The sequence below is a fragment of the Lagopus leucura genome, unplaced genomic scaffold (genome assembly GCF_019238085.1).
Source record: "Lagopus leucura isolate 7727_CA_CO unplaced genomic scaffold, USGS_WTPT01 Super-Scaffold_100001, whole genome shotgun sequence".
NCBI lineage: Eukaryota > Metazoa > Chordata > Aves > Galliformes > Phasianidae > Lagopus > Lagopus leucura.
In genome coordinates, this window is record NW_024962262.1 from 28,126,470 (window position 1) to 28,143,132 (window position 16,663).

Genomic DNA, 16,663 nt, shown 5'->3' on the forward strand with positions numbered 1-16,663 from the left:
TTTTTTTTTTTTTTTTTAAGGTGGAATATGAGGTGAATAATAAGGCATTTAAGAAATTTGTATCCTCATTCTGTTTTCCTGAAATAAAGGGTTAAGAAAGAAGTGGAAAGCATGGCTAAGCTTCATGATCCGGAATTTCTACTTATATCTAGACTGAGTGTACTGCTCATACCATAATCCATGCTCAAAAAAGGAAATATATGTGTATATTCAGGGTGTCATTCATAGAAGAACATCAAGTTATTCTTACTTTCTCTTTTCTTTTTTTTTTTTTTCATGAGAGATAAATCTAGTTTACATGCACCTATTCTGATTTCTGTTCTTCATTCTAGATGTTTTGGAGGCTCTTAGATTATTAGTATAGATAAAGTATTTCTTTATATGATTGAAGGACTAATTAAGTAATGTCTTCTTTTTTTGCTTTTCCTTTAACAAATAGTAATAAATGATAATATTATCCTTTAGTAACTGGCCATTTACACTAATTTACTGAGCTATAATTTATCCATATAATTTATTCCTTTTAACCACATTGCCTTTTAAAAGCTTTTTATTTCCAGAAATGTATCTGTCTATTTTTAACTGTCAAATTAAAGAGAAGAATTATTTACCAGTTCATTGTGTTAAGCAGTGCTCTTTGATGCTGAAGAAAAAATAATGGCAACAAAATACTTTATTTTGTACTTCATTTGGACTGAAGTACTTTTTTTTGTAGTGGAAGAGTGGTTATTCTTTTTCTTTCCACTTCGAATTTTTTTGCTTTAGCTAAAGACAGTTCAAAACTTTTGAATGACTGAGCCATCAATTATAATCTAGATACTCTGGAAGAAGAGTCTCTGGAAGTGACAGAGGTGGCTGTGCATGGGTTGCAGACCTTGGCTGCATGCTGACTGTTCCACATTGTGTTTGATGGAAGAAGAGATGAAGAGAGAGCAGATAGCCACTGCCCTGTGGTTCTCCTTAAGCTTATTACCCAGGAACTGCATTTCATTGTTCCTGTCTTTGGGACTTTCTTTCTTTTGTTACCCACTTTTTATCCTTGCTGTCTGTAAAGGAGGACATGCCTGTAAGGAAAGCCAGATTGTTCAAAGTGAGTTTTTTAGCAGCTTTTCTTCAGGATGAAAAAGTGCAGTAGGGACAACTTCAGTCTGATACTGAGGCTTCAGCGTTGCATAGGTGGGGAAAGCTTATCTTATGTAGGCAGATCTAGCTGAAGTAAATCTTAAGTTTGACCAAGTTCAAAATGTCAGTGTATGCATGTACTACAGATCACATAACTGTTGGGCAAATTAGGTGACACTTCCACCTTCTGACAACATAACTAGCTATAGGCCCAGAAAACCATGAGTAATTCTGAAGGTTTGACTTCTTCCTAGGCCACACATTCTTTTTCTTCCAGAATCAATGACAGGGGTCGATGCCAGAACAAAACTGACTTCTTAAAACAGAATCTTATTTGGCACACAGGCACTTCAAAGAAAACAGATTTGAAACCAATTAAAGAAGTGTATGCATTTCTAGCTTTCCCCTGAGGCTTATCTTTTTCTAGATCTGGGAGGGCCTAACAATCTTCAGCTCCCTCCATGCACTTCTCTCTCTCTTTCTCTATGCATGTTTTCTCTAGACAACTTCTGACAAGTAACTACAGCATGACAGGAAATGCTTTTCCTGTTCCACTATGGGACGAGGCTTAAAATAAAACACACAATGCACGCAAAAATAACTTCTCTCTCCAAGGAGAACTGCTGAATAAATAAAATCAAGTGATCAGGCATCTGATCAAATGTAATTTCATACTAAAAAGAATATGAAGTTATTTATACCAAGTGGAATATGTTCTGTAGGCAACCACACACTGCTGGAAGTGTTTAAAAACCTGCTCCAGTAACTGGTGCTGAGTGCCCTAGCTCTACCTTGGCAGCTTCCCCGTTGCCTTTTCTCAGGAGATGAGTTAGGATCTAGAAAGGCTGAAGCAAAGAGGTGCTCATCAGTTAAGCAGAGGAAGCTGAGGGAAGATGACACGGGTGAAAGCTCTGATTTAAAATTAAGTTGTTAGAAAAAGAATAGTAAAGTGAAGAAAAGTATAGTCACAGCTCAGCTTGTAGTTGACAGTCGTGTTACCTAAAGCAAAACCTCATAGCATGAGCTTCCATTTAATTTGTAGTAGGCAGGCTGATGGGGAATCCTGATGTGGGTGGAATAAATAGGTATCTGAATTTAACCTAGATAAAGGAACAAAACAAGCAATTTCCTCTAGTATGCACATTTTTAAAGGAATCTGGTTAGAAAGCCACATTCTGAATGCAAGAAAAAACTACGTAAAAATACTCTGCTGGTAAATTGTGTTATGCAGTCTCAGAACAGAGTGCAGTTTTGCAGCTGATTTTGGATGTGATAGATAACCATTCATGATAGTGGTTTGAATTAAGTGAGGTGCGTGGGTAGCTGTGCTTGACTTTCCCATATACTATTCTAATCAATACGCAGTTGGCCTCTCTGGGGACAATGCAGATGATGATTATTTATCTTATTTAAATGGGAGTAGTTTTTGTTTAGACCTGAGAGAATTCCTCAGCAATAATTCAATCAGAAATGGTACAACTATGTAAGAAATTTCTGATAGGGAAAAGTGCACCTCACCGTTCCTATCTAGTTATAACAATATAACTTTTATCAATCAACAAATGATTTTTAATTCATATTCCTTTTTATTTTTTTTCTCAGGCACCTTGATTTTAAATAAAATCAGAAACTCATTAAGGACTCAACCATTAAAACACATTGCTTGTTCCCTGATTTTCAAGTGTGAACATATATCCTTCCTCTGTTATGATTTTTTTTTTCCATTGGTCTTAGTAAATACAACCTTTCCCATAGTCATTCAAAAAATTATTATAATTGAAGGTGTAGTTACATTTAATTGACAAAATCACAAATACAATCCCAAACCTATTATTTCTAATATTTTTTATTTATCAGCATCAGCTATTGTACAATTGCTATGGGTACCATTGTGTTGGATAAAATATCAGTCTATTTCAAATGTTTGTGCTAGCTTTTGTAAGGAAATATGAACCTATATGGTTTGCAAAGCCAAATAGAATTTCATCTCACAAAAGTAAACCAGAAAGTTCTTTCTCTTTATGCATGCACACTCAGAATGCAAATCTTGCTCTACTGGTAGTTGAATTTTGGAGTGATGCTCTATTTTGCATTAGCTGCTCAAGCATAACCTCAAATGAAATGCTTTGTATTCATCTAGCCCAGAGGGTCATGAAAAACGGATTTTACGGACAATGCATTATTTTGTTGTGTTATTCAATTTAGTATTATTCTTATATGCTTATTGGTACCACCCACTCAGTGGTTAATTTAGAACAAAGCTATCCAACTGGTAGACTATGGGATTTTGTGGCCTATAGGACAGTTTCTAGTCCTCAGGACAGCAACAACATCAGATAAGAATTATTTGCCCTGAGCAAATATCTATAATATAATCCAGCTCACAGTTGTCAAGAAGTTGTGCAGCCCTAAGTTAGATCAGCTTTGGGAATTCAAACAGCTCACATAATATGCATAGCATGTACAGAGTGTGAAAAAGAACTGAATTATCATGGAGAAAATGGATTAAGGATGAAAACTGCCCCCTACCTACAGCTGTGAGAGCCCTCATGCAAACATTTACCCACATATTGGAGACATACAGTATTATGTCCAAAAATGAAACTTAAATGCACTGGTAAGAAAAAACTAAAGGCTGAGCTAAGGTAAATGGACTGTGACTGTTGACCAAGCCCATTCTCATTTTAGGATTAAGGAGCAAACATTAAACTAAGTGATGATGAAGGAAGCAGAGAAAGGATAAAAGATTAAATGGATGTTTAAAATTCTGCTTAATGCGAACTATTTTTCTTTCTCATTTGTCCAGTTTTCAATAAGATACATTGTTTCCCAGACACTTAACCTTATTTGTGATTACAGGAAATCATCAGAAACTTTCAGTATCGTTAATGAGGAGAAGTAGGTACTTTCAGAGCACTACTGACTGGCCAATTTCAGATATCGGCTACAGGTTAAGATGAGACAACCTGGAAATGCCTCTTGTCTTCCAGTAGCTACAGAGGAAACCAAGATGACCAATTTGGAGGTAGATGTCCTTGAGTATTATGTCAGTTTCCCTGTGGACGTCTTTAGGTAGGCAAAAAGCTTTGTAATTCAACTCTAGATTCCTTCCTGGTCTTAGGTTGAGAAGCATTGGTGTTAAACTGGTCTTTCATATAGACACACTGGACTGCTGTGAGAGAACTATCCTGCATGTATAAGACAAAAAAGATGAGGTATTTATGTACGTTAGTTCTATACCAGAGATGCATGATGGAGCAATTAATATAATCTAGGATAATAGTAAAGGGAATAACAATACAGCTGCAGTCGTAAACCTCTTCTCTACACCTGCAAATAAAGAAACTGATTATTCCCTTGGATACTCTTGCTAGAGTTAGCCTTTGCTCTATAGAAAGGCTTATCCTCTCTGTACAAGAAACAATATTGACTTGTGCTGCAGCACACGCTGGCTGGTGGATCGGCTGTCACTAGATAACAATGTATAATTGCATACTGCCTACATGAGAACATCCTGTTGCCTTGTGTCCAAGAATAACTTTGCTGCATTGTTCTTCAGGGTCACTGCCAGTGAAATCATACACTTTGGACCTCCAAGAAGTGGAACAGTTACAGTAGTCCAAAAGTCTGAAATTTGCAAGTAAGAAAAATTAACCAAGCAAAAGTTAGGAAACTTTACTGTTTCTACAACCTTAACATTTCTTTTATTCTAGAGTTTTTAATCATATCACATACTGTATTTTTCTTTGGGCTTCTGATTCATTTAGTGCACAACACAGATCACGTTAACTCATTTTCTGCTTGCTGGACTTTTCTTGGGATTATTTTATACTGCTGATTGTGAATTGTTGACAAATGTGTTATAATTCAGACACCCTAATCTTGATTTTTTTTTGGTCTTGTTGACTTCAGTGGCAGTTGTAGATGTCATAGCTATAGAGGTTAAAGCCTCACACAACTGTAAAGTAACTCAGTACATTTGTATGAGTGGGGAGACTTTCTCCTAATTTTACTTTTGAGTATTTTCAGTGGTATTTCTTCTTAGTGATATAGCATAGCACTGAGAAAATGTGTTGCTTTCATGATTGCTGCCACTGCAAAAATAAAGAGGTGAAAGAATGAAGGATATTTTCTGTGTGTTAAGGAAGAAGGAAATGTTCTACTCTTATTTTCATAACTGTAGTTAATCTTAATTTTTCTCAGTGTTTCCCATGAGTTTAGCTTGCTAATGAAATATACAATTGTCACAGTTATGTTTTAATCAACAAAGGTAAACAGAAGTGGACTTTCTTCATTTTTCTGCACCCATAGTGGCATGGCTGATTTTAGATTACTTATTGCTAGTGAACAATGTTTATCATTCAACTGTTACCTCCCTTGCAAAGTGAACACTATATGGTTTATATTGTAAATTATCTAACAAAATGCAGACTATTTTAATAAGATCATTCAAATTAAGCAAAATACATTAAATCAATATTGGTAATTTTAAGGTGGGTTTCCAAGCAATTCAGTGATACCAGTTTTCTTGCTGGATCTGCTGATAGATGCTAATTATCCCATCCTTTTAATTAGAAGAGAATGATTGTTGGGAAGATAAAGCAATTTTATTTGACATCAGAAAAAGCATGATTCACACACATACAGTATTATTTCAGTAGACCTGAAATACAGGTCTACCGCACATTTTCTCACACAACTTCTGGCCAATAGGCATTACCTGTGCTCATTTCAGAGATGAGAAGGCCCACTAGAGTGAGGGTATGTCTACAGCAGTTATGCCTTGGAATGAATATGCACTGCATTTTCATTCATGCTGATGGCTTCCTCCTGTTCTCAGCAAGGTGCCATTAAAGGTGTTAAAGATCTCTAAATCATTTCCTTTCTTTCTGCTATAAAATACTTTTCCAAATGCACTCTTTCACTAGCTCACATCTCCATAACATCTACAGTCAAAAACTTCTGAAAGCAATTAGGATTGCATTTTTCCATTTCATTTTTGATTGAGGAGATTTGACATTGACAATACCTCCTAGGTCTTTTGCTCCTTTTTCTTGCCAATGTCAACTTTTTCAACTCATTTTTCTTCCTGTTGGCTTAATGAGTCAACATTAAACATTTCTAGTAAGACATTATTTCAGAGGTTATTAAAACCTACTACTGAATGTTTTCCTAGTGGTGAGCCTGACATTCATCTTTGTTAGTATTGTCCTGTCTCTTCAATTTGCTCTTTTAAATAACATTATTTTATTTCACCCTTTTCTGATGAAATCCTAGTGAAGTTCATGGGAATTTTGGCATCAACATCAAAGAGGGTAGGATTTCGCACTCGTAATTATCAAAGTGTACTTCCATTTTTCTGGTAGAGAAAAGCTTATATTCAATGTTTACCATGGTTTTTTTTTTGCGTGTTGGATTAGAATAAAATTTAGCACAAGTTGGAATAACAAGCCAAAACTATACTCTGTTCACATGATACAAATATTCGTATGAAGATGTTGAATTATTTCTAGCATTCCAAAAAACAAACCAAAACAAATAAATAACAAACAAAAACACAATCAATCAATCAATCAATCAAACAAACAACCAGCCAGAATAAAATATTAAAAAAATTACTACCTGATCTTTCTAATTTTTATTAATTTGGAATCAACTTTGTATAACTTGTATACACTACTTCAGCCTTCTAGATTTCCTAGGACAATAGCAGTGGGATTTATCACCTGACTTGAAGTGTAAGTAAAATAGATCATAAAATCTATTTTACATACATAGAATCTAATAGAATAATATTACATAGAATCTAATCCAAAATAGAATGCTTGAGATTGAAAAGGACCTTTGGAGGTCATCTGGTCTAAATTTGGTGTTCAAGCAGGATCAGCTGGAGCAGATTGCCAAGGTCTAAATCTAGACGGTTTGTGAAGATCTCCAAGGACAATATCTAAATCTAAATTGAGCTGCTTTTTATGCTTACAGGAGAAAGGTAGATATCTCTGATGAAGATTTATCTGACTTTATTTCAGAAGCCAGCATTATTACGCAAAGATTAATTTCCTGTTTTTCTTTTTTTGATCATGAAAAACCTAGAGGAACTGGCTAAAAGATACTGGAGCCTTCATTGCCTAAGATAGAGCACATAAGCCACACCCTAAATTTCCTACATTCTATGCCAAGGACAGATCCCTTGATTGTTCCTGATTCCTGAACACTTCAAAAGTCTCAATGTAGTAATTTTCGGGACCTGTTCCCAACAGTTGAAGACAATTTGGGGGGCATTCGCTCTAATTGTCTATAATCCTTTATTTTTTTAATCTTAAATGAGATATTCAGTCCAGGTTGGCCTTTTGCTTTATAGTTTCACCTTAAATTTCTTCTTCTTTCTCTTTTCTTTCATTGTTAATGTCTCTTTTTATCTCTCTACTTCTTTTCCCACTTCTGTATCTATAAAAGTCCTTGGATTCTTTTCCTGCCACTCCTTCCTGTACGTGTATTTTGAGCTCTGAACAGCTCTGGGGAACATACTGTGACCATTGCTTTTCCTTTTTATCTTCTCCCACACCACCAGTGAATTTTGAACCTTAAACATTTTCCCCAAAAGTATCCCAGTTTTTTTTTTTTTTTTTTTTTTAATAAAGGTATATTGAAAACATTTATTTCTTTGTCATATTCAATTATTTATGTTTTCTAAAATCTTTCTGAAAGTGGAGTTGATCCTCTTCCACCATTTTACTCTATGAATTATTTATTTTTTTGTTGCAGAGTGTCCAAATTATCTGGATTTTCATACTTTCAATACCCTTTCCCCAGTAAGTGAAATTCTGTCCCAAGTCGTCATCTTTATTCATTGGAATTTGCTATATGAGACTGGTAAGTTTGGGTAACTTTATATGTGCTAGCAAGAGAACTGATCAAAATTCACTCAGAAGAATAAATTGTGCCTTTCCTCCTGGCTCAGTTCCCAAATGGTGTCCTAAAGGAAATGCATGCTATAATTAATATATTTTTTTAAAATTTCTTCTTCTTCGTCTTCTTCTTATTATTATTTTAATTTATTTTTGTATGCTTGCTTGAGATTTTCACCACTATTTTACTGCTGTCACTATAAGAATTATAAGACATTGACTTTGAAAGCATTATACAACATTTTTGCACCTACTGATTTTCTCCACTCTTCCTTTCCCATGCATAGTGCATCCTGTCATTTCAACACACAGGAATTATCCCACTAAATTTCAGTTAGTCTTTCTAGATCGTAATCTCCTTTATTTAGTACAGCATCTTCCAGTTGTTGCTTGTTTCCCCACACATTTGCGTCAGGCATTATATTCTTGTTATCCTTCATCTTCTGTTTCAGAACAATTTTAGTTTCTCACTTAATTTGTATGTTGGAAGTACAAGTCAGATTATTCAAATTACATGAATGCTCTCCTTTCCCTCCTTCTCCTGAAGGTTCACAGCCTGCCTAACAGGCCCTGCCAGTTCTGAACCTAAGAGGTTGGCAACCTGTCTGCATAAGTGGAGACAGTGCAATCCAAACAGTTGGCTCTGGCTGCAGAAAGCATTCCAGTGATCTGTGAATTTAAAACCCTCCAATCTACCCTATCTGATCTTCCCTTGGTTGATCTCCAGTATCAGCACTTTACTTTATTCACCCATGTTTGACATGGGGAAAGCTTCTGCAAGTTACTTATCTGCACAGTTCCATTTAATTTTATTTTTTAAGATTTTTCATTGTCTGAAGAAATAGTTGCTTAAATATGATATAAGTGTAGTTCTCTGGTGTCATTTCTTCCTATAGAGAATATGATTATTAGAAATTCCACAGCACTACTCAATAAATCTAGCAACACTTTTGTTATGACAGCCCTTTCATCCTGGCTCTCTATCGCCTTTTCCTTATGGAATATTTTGAATTACTTTCCTTGTATGTAAAGTAATGATTAGGACTGCTTGTCTCTTCTGCCTTTCTGACAGGTCTCTTTCAGTGCTTGTGCTTTGGTCATAATTTGTTGTAATGACTATCTTCATATCAAAAGAATAACACACCTGTGGCAGGTGTTAACAGTGTTTCCATACAAACTTCCCTTCCCACCTGTTGTTTTTTTTTTTTTTTTCCTGCCCCTCCACAAAGCTTTGCTTTTCTCCTCTTCCATGTGCAGGGTCTCAGATGCCTCATCCATTCTTGCTAATTTCTCCTTTTGGTCTTTGTCCAGTCCCTGTTTCAGTCTGCCTCTCCAGTTTACACTTCATTTGGATGTTCCCTTATAATTCGTGGAATTCATATACTCCCCACTGGATTTGTCATGGGAAGATCATGAACATTTTTTTAGCAGCTGTTCCTTCCTGTTTCTTCAAGCTGTTTAGAAGTGTTGTAGCTTTTTCCATCTCTTATGAGTTATTACATTGCATTTATTCTGTAGCTAGTGCTTCCCATCACTGCCAATTTTTGTTTGTTTGTTTATTTGTCCTGTGGGAGGTGGGTAGGGGGACAAGATGTTGCCTGCCTCCCTCTGGGAAAGTGCCAGTCCTCTCTGCATTAATCACCTTCCTTGTTATACACGTATGCAAATCAATTGCCTTTCATTCTGCAGACAGGCAAGCTATGGTCAGATATAGAAGAGGGTGGTGGAAATGAGGAGCCTTAGGGACTGAGAGACATCATAATTGATTAGCAGATTTTACAACAAAAATGTGCGAGGCCTATGTACTTTACATAGAAGGGACATGGGGCCATCCATAGAGAGTGCATGTAGGTTGCCCAGGCTATAAACTTTTTTTTTAAACCACTTTGTTTGATGTGAGAGATGAGAGTGGTTTGCTGGTGACTGCATCCTTCAGACAGGGATTCCTCATCAAGAACTTTGAATTAAGGCTACTTTGTTCTGAGTTCTGAGCGCATTTTCTTACAGAGCAAGTCCCCTAATGAGGCAGAGGTGTTTAACCTGATTGTTTGTATATCAAGTTACTTATAGTTTAATAAGGGTCCTACTTAATTTTATTACCCTTGAGTAGCTGACTTCTCTGTGCATAGCTTGCATCTTTTTTTTTACTTTTTTTTTTTTCCTCTCGTGTTAGAAAAACATGGAAATTTTACTGACCACTGAGATGAGATGGCTGAACAACATTTATAAAAAACTTCCGCAAACATTTTGGAAGATAAATCATTTTGTCAAAAAGAGCAACAATATTAATACTAGACTTATTAATACTAGATGAAAAATAACATTAAGTTAGGAAGATACATTTGCAATCTACAAGTAATTTTCCATTCTCAGGAGGAAAGCTCAGTTTTATCCAAAACAACTCAATCTCTGCTCTTATCACTAATATATGTAGCATGATTGATATTGCATTTAACTATGTAAACAGTGCTTTAATATTTCTTGTTACTTCTGCTCAAGTAACCCTTAATAATTGTAGCATCTGGCACAAAATGCTATTTTTATGGCATTGTTTCAAAACTAGCCGCTTCGTGTTGCACAAGATGGAGCTCTCAGCAGTTTGGCAAAGCTTCCACTTTAAATATTCATTTTCTGAAAGTTGTACCACCTAAAAAAACTGAATATCCTACATGGAGTTCTGGCCCATGCCAATGATGCAAGACTTAGATCTAGATTTGAAATGTTCTTGAAATCAACAAGAATAAGCACGCTTTGGTTTAGGACTTAAATATGTTCTTGGAAACATATTGTAACAATTGGAGAACACAAAGGAAATATCTCAGATTCTGTCTGTTGCAAGTCCAAAATCACTGTAAAAATACTTTCTTTGTTTTGCTGGGATGGGCAATAAGAGGAGACAGGAAATGAGGAAGGAAAAGAGTGTCTGTCTAATTATACTTCTATAAATGTCCTCAAATACTTTGCTAATGTGGTTGGGGAACTTTTTTCAAAACCAAAATGGCAAATGTGAAACTTTCTTGTCCAGTTAAAGTGGGCTATTTACACTCATCGGGCTTGGCTAGAAAGCTCCAGGAAAGCTTGGCTTCATGAGTAGAGCCACACCACATCATTTGCTGTGTCACAGTGCCCAAAATAAACAACAACTAATGCTGTCTGTAGCATAGCCTTGACTTCTAGGTGCTGCAACCTCAAAGAAATCCTTCAGTTGACTTACTATATCTATCCTGGTGATGATATGATGTTTTAATCATTTCCCATCATTAGCACTCTGGTCAAAGGCACAAATTTTCATTGTGTGCTAAATAAAAGAAGGCTAGGGAGAGAAGTGCAATTTTGGATCCATTACCAAAAGCACTACTTAATTGTTGGCTCGGTTCCAGACTCTCAGAGGATCTCTTCAATCAACTGCTTCTGAGTGAAAATTTGGCAGTTTTGGGGATAATTTTTTCCAGGGACCACCTCCAAAGACAATGTCACAGTTTGTTTTGGTCTCTGGATATTTTTTATTTACCACCATAGACATAGCCGTTGGGTTTGTGTTGGCTTGCAATCTTACGAAGCTTTTCTAGTAACATCTACAAAACCTTTCATGGTGATTCTGTTTCTCATTGACTTCATCCTGAAATGTCAGCCTCAAAGACCCAGCCTGTGCAAATCCCCATATGGTCTACAGTTTATTTCCATTGAGCAGCACATCCAAAGCTCCAGAGCTCCAAATGACTGTGATTTTCAAGTGAGCATTCTTCTTATTTTTTTTTTTCTTTTAAATAGTCACCTAGTTATTGATTATTACCATTATTATTGCTATTATTTTGAAAATTAGACCTGAGTGCAAGCCAAACATAACAGAGTTAAAGTTCCTTCTCACATGTCCTTTTCACATCTACGTACTGGTAAACCTATTTTTTTTTTCCATTAGCAGAACCTGTATAGGTCTGTGTAGAAGAAAAAAGATAAAATGTACTTTATCTATCAATCCCTTACATGAAAATATTTTCCATTAAAAACACAAGATAGTTAACTCTCTAACATAGCACTAGATATAGCAATTTAAATAATCCCAATGTGTTTTTAATGAATTAAATTTGATTTAGAGGGAGGACACATTTCAAACACTGAAGACTTTTTCTTTAAGGAAGTTTAAAAATGTGTTCTGATGCATCTAGATTGTGCTCTGTGAAGACTGAAGAAGTTTCAAGTTAGTTAACTTAAAGTTAAAGGAATTAAGGCCATACAATGGCATAAGAAAACTATATATTGTAATCAAAAACTTAAACATTGATGTTTCTATAAGTGGGGGCAAGGTAATGGATGGAATGGTTCCTATAGTTCATTAGAGAAAGGAAAAATGTGAACAGTAGTAATACTCATTCACAGCCATTTCCTATTAACATTCTCATTTGTGGCACTGCCAAATACAGAGAAAAATAAAAATATTATTATCCTTGTTACGTTTTAAGAAAATGTGTCTCATTAGAATTTTATGATTTATGTGTTTGAAATTTATGTGATATCTTTTCCTACACAAAAAAAGGTATATTCATATATCACTGAAAGAATAAGCTTACTCAGTCTATTCTAAACAGTTGCTGAGTGGCACTTATTTGGGTTTTGTATCCCATACCTGTAGGACCTCACCTCTCCTGTAATCATGTGTAGTCTAAGACTCAGTTGCTGTTCTGAACAGTTCACTATTCCTTGTATTTTCCTCTGAGCTTTTATGATGTTATATTATTACGTACATAGTTCACAGTCATTTTTGTATATAAACGTTAAACAGAAATCAGTTAATTACTTCTGAAGAGATGTTTCATACTGACACCAGTATATAGCAAATAGTAAATATTATTGCAAAGTTTTTGATGCTGCAAATGCTATTCAATAATAAGCATGCAAAGTTATATTCAGACACATGGTCCACTGAAGTTCTGTTGAAGTCAATGGCAAAACTCTAACCTTTTGTTAGAGATCTTAGGGGAAAAAAATTATCCATATGCAGAAAGGAGTTACATTTTAGAGACAGATTTTCTTTTTAAGCATATTATCCACTTTTGTTTTGAATTTCTTAATTTCAGAAACTCATTAAGGCTTATTGACAAATATGCTCTCTGTTTCAAAAAAGCATTATACAACAAACCATGTATGCTCCAGGATTTCACACTTCAGAAATTTTAACCTTTTTTAAAAATTTACTGAATTCATCTTTTGTATTAAACAACAGTGACAAATATGTGGAAGAATGTGACATTCCTGAAAATATATATTTAAAATACATAAGAAGATCTCAAATACATAACAGTTGGATTAATAATTGATAGAAATTCTTGTGTTCCGCATATTAGGACATGTGTAACCATTCATTCAACCAATCTCAGAATTAGTCTTCTTACAAGCCACTAATTTTGTAATGATAAGCCTTCAATTCAGTTAATATTGCTATATATTAATTACTCTGAGAGTCTTGCTGCATCAAGATCAATCTAAAAAACTGGCTACCACTGTGCAGTGTTGACAGCACAACATGAAAACTCCTGCTGAGCTTGTCTATAGAAATGTTTTGCTATAGCTGTGCATAATGCTCTTTGTTATCCAAACAAATGAATACAAAAAGAATATGAATAAATGTAGCAGGGAAATGACATGTTTTTGAAAGACTTTTCTTCTGAATAAATGAAGAATAAAGAAACATTGGCTAAGAATCAGCAAGTTGGATATATTTTTTATACCTTGGGTGGCTTTCAGGTTTGACTAGGTGCCAGCTAACAAATTAGGTCATTGATATGTTACTTCTGTGTAAGGACTAATTCATGATAACTATATGGTCTATTCATACATGGGTAACTCATCTTAATTTTCAACATCCTTCTTTCCCATTTTGAGAAAGACTTTTTGCTGTCAAAACAAATCCTACTGATTCAGAGATTCCCATCCCCTTCCAAATAAGAACAAATCAAAAGGAAAGAGAACTTGTTGGAAGTTATTTAACTTAAAACCACCTCACATCAAAAAGAATAATAAATAAACTTCACAGCAGACTTTAAATCTATGTTTCTGTTCATTATGTTTCAATTAGAGACAAAGGACATATTATCATTTTCTGTAACAAGCAGGTAAAAACATTTTCAAAGCTTAAAAAATGCTAACCGTAACATATTGCAGTGAATGTTTGCTTATTTCATGAGCTTGGGTTCTCTTGGAGTTGAGAGGACTGAATGAAAGCAGCCACAAAATACTACTTTTTGGATCATGTAGTGATTTACATGTATTTTGCACAAGACAGTTTAATAAAAGTTCAGGCCTATGGCTTTATTCCTTTGCTTTTCAATGAGCATTCACCAGATTTACCAAACGGAGAAGGAGGGTGAAATGGTGGCTAGAAGTGGTTGCTTTTTGATGGTAGATTGAAGGCTGGGAGTGCAGAAAAAAATAAAGACCAGTCTTGAACAGGAAATGGTGAGCTGAGGAAGAAGAGTAATCTAAGAGAGAAGGAAGGAGAGGACAATTGTGGAGTGCAGTAGGTAGGAGAAACCTCAGGAATGGGAGCTTTAAATATAATTAATGGTAATAATTTATTATTGAAGGGCAATACATATTAGGGCAGGGAAGTAGGATAAGGCAAATCCTACATCTTGTCCTGTCAGAGTCCCTCAACTGTTTAAATCTATCTTTTGTATAAATTATAAGAATGAAGAATGTCAAAAGGGGAAGGAACCTTGCAAAAGAAACACTGAAATAATGTGCACAGTATACATTTTAAATTGTGTAGAGTGATGTACCTACAGTTTATTCAGTGTATTTCCATATGACCTTTTTTTTTCCCCCCTAATTGTCCTTAAAAAGCTTTCTGACATTTAAGTATTGTAACTTTTGTATCATACCTTATCTTTTTCATACACTTTCACAAGAATAAATGTTGTCTATAAAGCTAAATAGGAGAGCCAAAGAGAATGTTAAAGCACTGGATCCATTGTTGCAGCTGAGTATACGTGTGTATGTATACATGTACAAATAAATAGACATATATGTATACTATACATATTTCAGGGAATTAGATGCCACTGTGATAGTAGCTTTTAGAGTACTGAATGATAAACAGGCCACTTATAGTCTTTGCAGTATGACTTCATTGTACTGATAGTCATAAACAAGACTCAGTGTAAATGAGAAGTTCCTACTCATTAGTAATCAATACTGTTACATATTCAAAGCAGTTGGTCCTCAACAATCACATCCTAAATTAACTGTTGATTGTCTGTATTAGTTCTTTGGACCTGTACTGGACTATGCTAAGTAACTGTCTCCAAGATGTATATGATATAGAGGAGGTGACACCTGAACAGTGTGAGTGCAAGCCAGTCATTGCCACTAAGGCCAGAGATCAGTCCTTGCTCCCTTCAGTTTAACACAATAGGCAGAATCACAGAATCACAGAACTGTAGGGGTTGGAAGGGACCTCCAGAGATCATCGAGTCCAACCCCCTGCCAAAGCAGGTTCCCTACACCAGGTCGCACAGGTAGGCATCCAGGCAGGTCTTGAACATCTCCAGAAAAGGAGACTCCACCACCTCCCTGGGCAGCCTGTTCCAGTGCTCCGTCACCTCACTGTAAAGAAGTTCTTGCACACATTTGTGCGGAACTTCCTATGCTGCAGTTTCCAGCCGTTTCCCCTTGTCCTGTCTCCACTCACCACTGAAAAGAGTCCGGCCTTGCCATTCTGCCCCCCACACCTTAGATACTTATAGACCTGGATCAGGTCCCCTCTCAGTCTTCTTTTTTCAAGGCTGAACAGACCCAGTTCATTCAGCCTTTCTTCATAGGAGAGATGCTCCAGGCCCTTCACCATCATCATAATACCGTAAGGCGAGCCGTAGGGGGAGAAGACCGGTGTGGATGAGCCGGGAATTACTGTCAAGACTCAGGAAGAAAAAGAGAGTCTATGTCCTGTGGAAGAAGGGACAGGCTACTAGGGGAGATTACAAGGAAGTTGCAAAGGAATGCAGGGAGGAAGTCCGGAAGGCGAAAGCCCATCTCGAACTTAGATTGGCCACTGCAGTAAAGCAGAATAAGAAATCCTTTTACAAATATATCAATGACAAGAGAAAACCCAAGGATAATCTCTGTCTTTTAATTGATGCGGCAGGGAATGTGACCACAGATGACAAGGAGAAGGCTGAGGTCCTCAACGCCTTCTTTACATCTGCCCTTAATAGTCAGACCAGCTATCTTCAGGGCACTTTGGGCCCTGATTTGGATATCTGGGCTGACATGCAGCATATCTCCCCGGAGATCGAAGTGGAGACAGTTAGAGAGCTCCTCCTCCATCTGGACAGTCACAAGTCCATGGGACCGGATGGGCTTCATCCTAGGGTGCTGAGGGAATTGGCAGGGGTGATCGCTAAGCCGCTCTCGGCTATCTACCAGCGCTCCTGGTTGACTGGAGAGATTCCAGAGGATTGGAGGCTTGCTGATGTGACTCCCATCTATAAGAAGGGCTGTAAGGAGGATCCGGGGAACTACAGGCCTGTCAGCCTGACATCAGTGCCAGGGAAGGTCATGGAACAAATCCTCCTGGGAGAGATCACACAGCTTGTCCACGGGATCAGGCCCAGCTAGCATGGGTTCATGAAAGGCAG